Genomic DNA, 12,108 nt, shown 5'->3' with positions numbered 1-12,108 from the left:
AAATGCGGATGAACCTTCACTTCCCTTTTTTGCTAATTCTTCTGTTTTTATACTATCTTCTTGAAGGGACTTTCTTTCTGTCTTACGTGTAGGGATAAACTGTCATTGACTTGAAGACTTATTTAAGGTTGTGCAGTTGCTGCTTAATTCAACAATTTCCTTGTTATTTTCTTTATTCCCGAACCAGCAATTCCTGGTTAAGTGTCCTACCTTCTTGCAAATCGTGCAGATCCTAGACCTCCTGCACTCGTTTGTGGAATGATTGGTATACCCGCAGTTTTCACAGGCTGTCTTTGGTCTGGCTCCTTGAGCGAAATAGTTCACTTGGGTTGAATTACCTGTGTTTGAGTATTTACTATGTCTATAAGTTTTGGGAGGAACACCCTCTGTTTGATTTTGTCTTCCTTTCTGGTTTGGATTCCATTTTCTTTTAGTATTTTGTGCATATTTCCCTTGAAAGGTACTTGGTCTATTCCCTACTTGTCTGGAATTATCATAGTTCTTATTATTCATTCTAAATGTAAGATTATTATTTCTGCCTTTCCTTTCATTTTGTATTTCTGTTATTCCTACAAATGCCTTGGAGAGATTTATCTCTTTCTGTTGTATTTCTTCTCTCATGGTTTTCAATGTTTGAAGGCTGTCTTTCTGTGGATCAATATTAATTTTATTTTCCTGAGAGCCTTCTTTTCATCTTCTCCAAGGGCATTATATATTGTTCCAAATGACAAGTAATTCAAAACATGTCTTAGATCAACTAAATTATTTTCATTATCACCAAACTCTTACTTATCTCCTATGGTGATGCCTGTTTTCTTTAAGTCTTCTGTTGTTTTATCTATTGCATTCTCAACACTTGCATAAAGATTTGCTATTGTTTCATATTGCGGGTTAAGGAATCTGGTTATGTTATATAAACTGTCAGTCTTATTTACTGGTTCCCAGAGTGATTAGCAAATTTCTTTGAATTCCGCATATTTATTAAGTTTGCTAAAACTGGTGGAATTCAGAGTTTTGTGGGCGTCACCGTGCTCTGAACTTATGAGAATCAAGGCTTCATTTATTTTAGCTCTTTCATCTGTTATTCCCATACTGTCTAAGATTCAAGTCGACTTTTGTCAGGATTTGAATCATCCACCTGCCCACAGAAGCGTGTGGCTGTTGTTCCTACAGCTGCTTGTTTCATATTGCGATATTGGAAGGTGCAAGTATTATTAGTATTGTTACTATTATTATTACTGTTAGCATTATTAGAATTATTAACACTATTTTGGTACTGGTTAGTTGTGTTATTATTGTTAGTATTTCTTTGCACTAAAGTTGAGTGGGAAACTAGTCTTGGAATTCGGCTACGTCTGAGTGTTGACAGTCTTAAACTGTACGGCGATTGTCTAACTGTGTTTAGTGATTCGTCAAAGACTCTTTGCATTTTACAATAAAATTATTCAAATTGAGCACACCACATTATATATATATATATATATATATATATATATATATATATATATATATATATATATATATATATATATATATATATTATATATATATATATATATATATATATATATATATATATATATATATATATATATACCTACATATATATATATATATATATATATATATATATATATATATATATATATATATATATATATATATATATATATATATAAAATGTTACACTGCACACAGTACCAAAAAAAAGAAACTATCAAAGTATATTAGCAAAGAAAAATCAATTGTTAAATTGATTTGAAGTGCACAAGTAAAATATATCCTTCAAATACACACAAAATAATCTTATGTGAAATTGGGCAACGTATCATCAAGAAAAAAAATGTTCTTCACAATGAGCACACAAATTTGCATATAATTACTCAAAATATTTATCATCAACTGAGTGAGAAAATAAGAATTCCCTTTCTAAATTATTTACCAAACAAATAATTATCATAGAGAGAGTAATAATTGTTATTATGCTTAAAAAAAATTGTAATTCATTAGCGAGAGAGTTTCATTAATTTTCACTTTGATAAAGAGAGGTTAATTAATCTTTACTCTAGTATAAATTTAAAAATTCTTCAGAGAAATAAAAGAAACTGTAGACCCGTGGCCATCATCCTATCAGAATTGCCGCAGGTTTTCAGTAATGTTGACACGACTAAGAATTGGTCACACTAAACTGACACATGGTTACCTGATGAGTAACCCCCATGCCCCTATACCTATGTGCGAAATATGTAATATACAAATAACAGTAAAGCATATTTTAAAGGTATGTCCAAAATATAGAATCCAAAGAGACATTTTATTTAGAAGATATTCCTTTAAAGATATACTGTCAGAAAATGACAAATTCTCACTTTTTAATATTTTAAAATTCCTTAAATTTAATCATTTATACGATAAAATATAAGATTCATAGAATAATTTATAATATACTCCTAATTAACTTAATTAGTTCTTAGATAAACATATGTCGCTAGGTTTAATTAAATTATCAGGGTTTAAATAGCTTGTCTAATCCTTCGGGCCAGCCCTAGGAGAGTTAATATTAACTCAGTGGTCTGGTTAAACTAACGTTAAAAAAAAAAAAAAAAATTCTTTGCACATTTAAAGAGAGAGAAGAGTAAATCTCACTTTCTCGATAACTTACAGGTTCTTGTCATTACGGAATTCTTTCGTAGTCGATCATTTGTTCTTCTGTTGTTGTCGCCTTCGGGGTTTGTTGAAACACTCTGCGTTGTATCTGTTACACTGGTGGCGGTAGTTTGTTAAACACTCTCGCTGCCTATCGTTGCTCGACCGATGTACTGGCTCACAGTTTTTGTATTTTGCTTCTTCGTTGCGCACTATTAAAATTTTATGTTCACTTCTGTTTGATGCTTTACTGCAGGACTTTATTTCTTCATATAAGTTTTGCTTGCCGTCATAAAATCTAAGTTCTTTTAGTAGATTTCGTTTCACCGTAATTTAAGTACTTGCACTCTTAATGTCTGTTTGTTTCGTCTCGCCTTTTGGATCCTACAGCACTCCCACCGTTTTTTATGTCTTGCACAAGTTTATTTTCATAACTGGTGTGACATATTATTGTTCTCTTCTTACCTGCGTCTTTCTTCTAAGTCGGCGACGTATTCATCCACAGCATCTCTTCTCGAAAGGTAATTATATCTCTCAGAAAGTCGGCAACGTATTCATCCACAGCATCTCTTCTCGAAAGGTAGTTATATCTCTCAGAAAGGCGTAATGGAGACGAAATGGGTAGCTTCTTACTTTACAGATGAAAGTTAATTACATACACAAGTACAATTACGGTTATAGTTTTACTCTCTTGAAAGCCACTCTTGCTAGTCGAAGTTCAGTTGCTGTCTGGTTAAGTAGCCCGCGGTCGGGGTATGGTTAAGTAGACCGTGGACAGAATCTGGTTAAGTAGCCCGCAGTCAGAGTCTGGTTGGGACCACAGAAGCTAGGGGGAAGTACTGCATCTTCTCGTACTGGTGGCTAGCGACTCTCTCTCGTTTCTCTGGCTTCGTTCTTCTCTGGAACCCCTTGTTCTCTTTGCTATCTTCCATCTCCTCCCTTGAAGTTACTCAATGGAGGATATTATCTGTAAGGCCTCCTTGAACAAGCTTGATTATAAGGACAGTTGTGGTGTTGTCAAAATCTCTCCTTATAGTGCAGCAGATAATTGCATATTTCATAAGAATCGTTCAGATAGTGAAACAAGCATGAAATTTTTGCACAATCGCTCTTTAAAGTTCCCTCTATCAGAAACACGCTGGCCACTGTTTTGAAAATTAATATGGCGGCCAAATTCCAAGATGGCAATGCAGTATCGACAGATTTTGTTGTAATTTTTTCACTAGAATGGCATGTATTTGCTTCTAGCAATATGGTAAAGCTCTTCCATACTATTTCTTGTTCCATTATGTTTCTGTAGCTTCCCAGTACAGTTTACCTTTAAATATGGGGGCTATATGGCTGCACAAGAAAAGGTAGAAACAATAATTATAATGAGAAATAATGCCCGTTCAACAATTATCGTTTTAAGCATGGATCTTGGTTTCTGTGGTTTTAGATCCTAATGAGGCCATCTCTTTCGAATAACTCATCAATTTTGAAGGAAAATTAATAAATGTAAAAGAGTGTATGTCTGCACACAACCAGGGCATTGGTGACATCACTGCTGTGTAACTCAGCATGGGGTTCAGTGTCAGCTAATCCAGCTTCACTAATCCTGTAGTCTTAGACTAGTAGTTGTAGTATAGTTTAGTTTAGTGTCCCAAATGCTTTCTAACAGCCCCAGACCAGCTATAGTTAGATAGCCGCACCTGAATAGACAGGATGTGCCAGCGCGGGAGAGCCGAATTCAAGGGTATGGGGCTGTACATGATGGTTCATGTACTTACCCGGATGGTGTACAGATCACAGGGACTTAAATGGCACTGGATGAATGATTATTTAGGTGTAGGAGACCGAACCTAGTTGAATCCCATACAGGAATGTGTGCTTTGTTTAAGGTGGTAAAGGATAACCCCTCTCCTTAATCAAAAGTGAAATCATGGCAGAATGTGATGCCAATCAATATTGAGCAGTAGAAAAACAAACTGGAGTTTGTGTTGTCTTTGTCAGAAGGACAAAAGAGGTGAGCACTTGACATCACCTCCAAGTCATCATGTCTAGACCATGATGGGTACACAATGCTGGCAAGGAACATTCCCTCTGTCTCTCTCCATGTTCAGTGAAATTAATGAAATGCCACAATAATGGATTCAGCAAGCCTGGATGAAGGTGATGGCATAGAGGCCACTCTCAGGAAAAATGCAGCAAAATACCATGTGAACTGTCGCTTGTTGTTTAACAACACTAAACTGGACCGTGCAAGAAAGCGACAATCAATGACCAGACCAGCAACACTGAGACTAGTCGTGCAAAACTGCGCCTGTTTATAGTCATGACAATGAAGTTTGCATTTTCTGTGAGAAAGTGGCACCTGCATCTGATCTCAGACAGGCTAGTACTAAGGGCCTTGACTTGAAATTGCGTGAATGTGCAGAGATACTTAGTGATGGCAAGCTCCTTGCTAAGTTGACTGGTGGGGATGTCATTGCACAGGAGTTTAAGTATCACCATGCCTGTCTTTGTGCCTCTACAACAGAAAAAGGTCCTACCTGAGGAGCCTTGAGAAAGACCAAGGTAGCACTTTCTAGTCAGAATCAGATGTGTATCCACTAGTTCTGTCAGAACTGATGACATACATTGTTGAAAACAACCTTTGTTCAGATGATCCAGTCACATTTCGGCTGGCAGATTTGCCACCTCTACCAACAACGTCTGGAACAATTAGGTGTAGAGTCACCAAGTGTAAATTCCACGAGACTCAAAGACAAACTTCTGGCAGAAATTCCAGAACTTGAGGCTCATAAATCTGGCAGCTAATGTATTACTTGCATTTCAAAAAGGATGTGGGAAAAGCACTTGCTCAATCATCTGATCTTTCAGAGGCAGTTATCATTGCTAAAGCAGCAAATATTCTCAGAAAGTCTATACTTGATCATCAGTCACGGTTTGATGGCACATTTTCTTTTAGGCCTGTGTACGAAATTCTGTGCCTCCTCTCCTGCTCCAGTTTGTAGGGATGGTTGAGCATGGGGCTGACATCAAGTCACAGTTACGATTTGGAGCATCAAAAATCGAGACCAGGCCATTGCACAGCTCATGCAGTTCAACTGCTACTCCCGATACAAAGAGGAGCAACAACTCATAGACACTCCAAAGACAGAGAAACACCATTCCCAGTCTACATGGGACTCTCAGTCTATGCCAAAACCAGGAAGAGAAACCTGGTTGAAATGCTACATCAGTATGGCCTCAGTATCTCTTATGACAGAGTACTGGAGGTCTCTGCACAGTTGGAGATGCCACAGTTAGCAAATATGTGGAGGAGGGTGTGGTCTGTCCCCCAGTACTGCGAAAAGGGTTGTTTACCACTGCAGTGATGGACAACATCGACCACAACCCATCTGCAACTACTGCCACTGGATCCTTCCATGGAACTAGCATCTCCATATTTCAGCACCCCACCAAGGAGAACACTGGACAGGAAAACGACTGAAACTAAAGTTTGCACCTGAGAAAGTTTGGTCGGTGCCTGAATTGCCGGACACATTCACAAACATCTCACCAGCTTCCTTTCAAACAAAGAACCCTGTGCCACCAAACACTGCAATACCAAAGCCACCCACAGATATCTTGGGGCCACAGCTTGCACTGGAGTATCAGTGGCTAGACAAGGTCATAGTCACCCAGGAAATAGATGATGCAGTGAATCTGACGTGGTCAGCTCATCACGCTTCAATGAAGAGAAGCCCAGAATTTGAAGTAACCATAACTTCATTGCTTCCTCTCCTGCGTGATCAGCTCATTCTGTTGCTACGATCAAACACGTGATGCAGAAAGTGCAGGATGTCACTGATTTTCTGAACCCTGGCCAGATACCCATAATCACAGCTGATCAGCCAATCTATGCCGTATGCAAAGCAGGTGCAGTGGCAGTGGCCTGAATAGTATGGCGAAACAAGTATCTGGTAATGTTTGGTGGTCTGCACATTGAGATGGCAGCAATGACATCTCTTGGTACTCTTCTTCATGGCAGTGGTTGGACAGGAGCTCTGGTGGAATATAGGAGTTGCTTCATCTGGAACTGCAGAATCCTTCCTGTCAGCTGCAAGTGTAACCAGGACACGGCAGATGCACCAGGTTACAGCCTCTAGTTTTACAAACTCCTGAGGACAGCATACACTGACTACTGTGCTGAGAAAATTAACAACAATGAGCAGGCATTAGAGTTTGAGGAGGTGTGACCTTCGAAGACAGCAGAGTCCACAGTTCCACTTCTGGCACATGGTGTTGTCTATGGAACTTGTGATATTCCTACTGATCAGGTCCTTCCGTGAGGCCAATTTTTTCCTCTACTGCCAGGCATTGCATGAGCTGATACCCTACTTCTTTTCCAACAATAATACAAACTATGCTCAGTTGGCTGCCTATTCACCTCAGGGACATGCTTACCCTAGAGTTCACACCCAGAGTTGCACAAGGAGTTCAAGGCTGGCAACTTTGTTAACACAAGACCAGTCGCCAGTTCTCAGCAATGGCTCTTGACCAAGCTCATGAAATAGACCAATGCCTTTATAAATGGCTGATGGCGGAGCCATTGGGCTGACTGAAGATCCGTCAGCACTCAGAAGATGGATGGTGGCTGGCCCAGAGATCATCCGCTTATTTTTCTGCATACGAAACAGAGGTTCAAAGTAAGGAGTCTAATGAGCAGACAACACACCATGAACAAACACCTCATGCGGATGAAGACATTCTTGGAGAGAGTCAGCAAGCTGTCATTGGCTTTGCAACACTTGGGAAGTCCTTTTCAGGAAGAGAGCCAGGATCTGTATTCCATTGACAACAAAGACATTGCCCACCCCAGCTCAGCAGAACTTCTACAGACACACCCTTGACAGAGGCCGCACTAAATTTCAAAGTTTTCAGACTCTTTGGCAAACAATGCAGTCTCCTTCTATGAGCCGATAAAGAAGAACAGAACTGACTTCTTCAGGCATAAGCTGCTCCTGTAGAACAGTCAAAGCAGAAACTTCTGAAGGAGGATTGCCAGCTTTTCTCAAAGCTATTTATATCCTGTCAGAGCCGTGAATGTGATCTGCAGGAATTCTTCCAGCACGAGAATCAAACATTCCCAGCTTCCCTTAGTGAGGGTGGTAGGCTGTACATGTGTCAGAAGTCTCAGCTGACCTCGGTCCTGGTTGAGTCATGTTACACTAGAAGACAAAAACCAAAGACTGATGTCCTCATTGTAGATGGATCAGCTTTGGTCCATGCCTTGCCACCAAAGAAAGTTCTCCCTTTGAGGGCTATGCACTTTGCGACTTCTTGCCTGTGATACAATCCTATAGCAGCAAGTACACATCATCACATCTTGTATTTGATGTTTACAATACATCCAGCCTCAAAGCTGAGACCAGGCTCCAACGTGGTCAAGGAGGAAGGCGCAAGGTGACAGACAAGAACACAATTCCATCCAACTGGCGCAATTTCTAAGACACGATGCCAACAAGACAGAGTTGTTCCAGTTCTTGGCAGACAAAGTTGCCCAGATGTCTGCCACAAATGTTGTCATTGCCACGAAATTTCTGCTGTCCTCAGCACTCATGAGGCTTAGTCTTCAGGGACTGGAAAAGTGCTCTCATGAGGAAGCTGACACCCGCATCTTTCTCCATGCCAAATATGCCACAGAACATGGAGCCAAGACCATCACGGTTAAAGCAAATGACACAGATGTTCTTGTTAGTTGCAGTCAGTGCTTTCTCCACTCTCCACAATCTCATCTTCTAGAAAATTATGGGTGGCATTTGGCCAAGGCCAGAGCCTGCATTGGATTGCTGTGCATGACCTGTGCAACTCTTGGGCCAGGAGAAGGTGAATGGCATGCTCTTCTTCCATGCTTCTAGGCTGTGATTAGTGTCAGCCTTCCGAATCAAGGGCAAGAAGACCGCCTTCCAGACATGGAACATCTTTCCAGAGGCCTCCACTGTGTTCTCCAAACTGAGTCACTACCCTCTCAGAGTGGAAGACAGTGACCTGAAGGGTCCTGGAGAGGTTTGTCAAACAATGTATGAAAGATCCAGCACTGCTGGCACTGTGGATGAGGCTAGACTTGATATGTTTGCCAGAAAACAAAGGGCATCTAGGCCATTCCACCAACCAGGAGCTCTCCAGGTTTGAACACACCAAGCGTGCTATCTTTCAGGCTGGTTGTGTGTGGGGGCAGTATCCACCAGTGTCAGCCACAGCCAGAGAACCCTGCTGAGTGGGGATGGCAAAATCTGGTGAAACATGGCAAGTAAACTGGATAATTGTTTCGCCCATTAGCCAAGAGTTTCCAACAGCTTAAAATGTGGATGCAAAGCAGGCTGTTTTCCCAGTTTCACTGGAAAAACATGGGTCTTCCCTAATATAGCTCTGTGCACTTGCAAATTTATAAGTCTAGATAAATATATGCGTATCTTCAGTAGATAATCTAATCAGTGAGCATCCAACGTGTCATGCTATGCCTACCTTCTTATCCTCGAATTTTTCAAAGGTGTCGTCGTTGAGAGCCCTATACGACGATTGGTATCAACTAGTCCGTATTTCTCTTCTTTTCTTTTTTCCGAGGTTAGAGTCTTAGACACAATGTTGTATGTGACCATACCATTACTATTTCAGTTGAAAATAGCATATTAGTTAAACTGTCTGATCACATGAATATTTTAAATAAAAACAGTTGGTCTCTATTGTTCTGCTAGCTTTCTGGATAGAAAAAAAAACTTTTATGGCAACCATTTTGTTCTCGAATCTTGGTTCACAATTCATTTAGTAAGGGTTTTCAATAAAATGTGTGGTATATCATTTTTATAACCTAAAAGTCGAGACGAAAAAAAAAAAAAAAACTGGCATATTCCATGAATAGATGCTCCCAAACCAATGAATCTCAACAGTTTTACCATTTTGAAAAATAGCCGCCATCTTGCTAGTCAGGTTCAGTTTCTGTCTGGTTAAGAGCCGCGTAGTCTTAGGAATGGTTGTGGCCCAAATTTCTGCTTGTTTCACTATCTGAACGATTTTGGGACCAGCAATCTGCTGCACTATTACCGGTATTTGAATGGTGACCTCAGGAGGGACTAGTTAATCTTCTTCTCTGCTTCGTTCTTTGAAGAAATGGTTCTCCTTGCTATCTTTGTCGTTGTCCAGCCCTTTTTCGTGGAAATTCATGTAACGCCTCTTAATGAAGGCGGGGTTATAGATATGGCTGGAACGTTGACTCCTGACGAGGTTATAGTCTATGCTCGGTCAGCATCAGTCGCGAGGGCACAGGTTCAAGATTTTATGATCGGTTTTATGGCCCTGGGCACGATACACTCGCTAACTGTTTTGAATTCATGTAAGACAGTTTCCTGATTTTTAGCTTACTTGACATTTCTAGTCTTGGTAATGCATAACAACCAAGGCTTAATTGTTGTTCTCTCTCTCTCTCTCTCTCTCTCTCTCTCTCTCTCTCTCTCTCTCTCTCTCTCTCTCTCTCTCTCTCTCTCTCTCTTCTTACTCAATCGATCACTGTATAATTTATCTTTTTCCACTTCTCTCCTTTTAAGATTCTATTCTTATGCTTCCCTATTTAATCTTTCTTTACATCACTAATGATTGCTTTTTGTGCCATTTTGCTAAACTGAAATGTGTTAGTATGGGTAGTGTTATTGTTATTGATACTTGTGAAGTTGGCACTGGAATTCGACTCTGTCTATCTGCTGTTTGTCGTAAATGATAAGGGCTCTTTCTAATTGCATCCCTCAATGCATCAAACGGACTCTGCATTACTCTGGTATTCTAAAAATCATATGAAAATCTATACCCAAGATACACAACAGTAATCAAAAATGCATCATAAAAATCATAGTATGTAAAAAAAAAATTTCTATTCAAACCTCAAAAAAATATCAACAAGAAAAAAAAAATTGTTGAGAGAGAACTATAAATGTTATACCTTTAGAGAGAGATGATTAAAAAAAATACGCTCACTGAGAGAGAAAACTTTTCAACTTACGTATTTTCTGCTGCCGTCTTCCAATCATAAACTGTGGTGGTTTCGTCAACTGTTTTTCACTTCTGCGACCGCGCCATATTCGTTGTTTTCTGTAGACGCTTCGTTCGCTGCATTTTTATCACTTTCGCAACCAACACAATTTCGTTGTAGCGTTCGCTGCTGATGTTCAAACGTTCAGTTCAAACGTTCAGGATATGTTCTGCCACTGCCTTTAGGATACGTTCAGGATACGTTCACTTGTAGGCACTCAGACGTTCACTTGTTGGTTTTGTGTCGATTTGTTATCAACACACAATCGTCGTTGTTGTTGCTTCGCTGTCGTTTCACATGATTATTATGCTTCTCTGGATGCTTGCGTTTTCGTTCGCCGTTGTTATGATTTACTTCAACACTTGTTATGATTTGGCTGTCGACGTTTGCAGAGAGATGCTTGTTATAAATTCTGGAATGTGTCCTTCACACTTGCACTGTTTGCGTTTCTTATTGGATCTGCTTCAGCTGGCACCATTTATGTAATGTTCTTTTATTTATTATTCTTCTGTTTATATCTACTATTGGTTTAAGAAGATTCTTCTTTATAGATGTTGATCTTTCTAACTTTATTATGTAGTAGCAAAGTTTTCTCAGGAGGTATTAAGAAGACGCAATTGATTTTTTTTTCTTCATTAGCACCAAAGAAATAACTATGCAACAGAAATACAAGGTGAAATGTTGTACAATTATAGGGTGAGTCCAAGTGAGCCTGTCTTCTTTAACAACCCACAATAATTGAGGCTTGCAACTTCACGCCTTCTTCTTTGCACCTTAGCTGCTCCTTCTCTGCTCTGCTCTCTGCTGCTTCCCTGCTGCACCTCCTCTACTCTCTATTCTCCTTTCCCTTCAGAACTGGATTTGATAAGGATTTTTGGAAGTTTTTGTCCCGCCCCTATGTAGGCGGAATCCTGGTTTTGGTCCGGCCCTGTAGATGCTTATTTGGTTAGGCTAATTTAAAGACAGCCCATATTGGGTGGATTTCTGAAAAAAGCACCACCTTCAAAAGCAGGTGTTTTGACGTCACCGGAACTTATAAATTTTGCTTTTCTAATCACGACACGGTTTTGCTGTTCTAGCACTAGTTTACAAACCTCATGTTCCTGAGTTCTGGCCTTGTGGTGACGGCATAGCCAAAACACAGAGATGTTTTGAAATTCTCTCTCTCTCTCTCTCTCTCTCTCTCTCTCTCTCTCTCTGTTCCTATCAATGTCTAACAATAAGGTTTCTCTCTCTCTCTCTCTCTCTCTCTCTCTCTCTCTCTCTCTCTCTCTCTCTCTCTCTCTCTCTCTCTCTCTTTCATTATATTGATTAAGACTTAGAATATTCAGAATTCCTAGTTATCACTACAATTTAATGAATTGAAACTTTACCCTGGTGACTGGTTTAATTATCCGAGAATGGACGAGCAGACC

This window comes from Macrobrachium rosenbergii, chromosome 7 (assembly GCF_040412425.1).
Source record: "Macrobrachium rosenbergii isolate ZJJX-2024 chromosome 7, ASM4041242v1, whole genome shotgun sequence".
NCBI lineage: Eukaryota > Metazoa > Arthropoda > Malacostraca > Decapoda > Palaemonidae > Macrobrachium > Macrobrachium rosenbergii.
The sequence above is the reverse complement of the archived record's forward strand: the minus strand, read 5'-3'. Positions refer to the sequence as shown.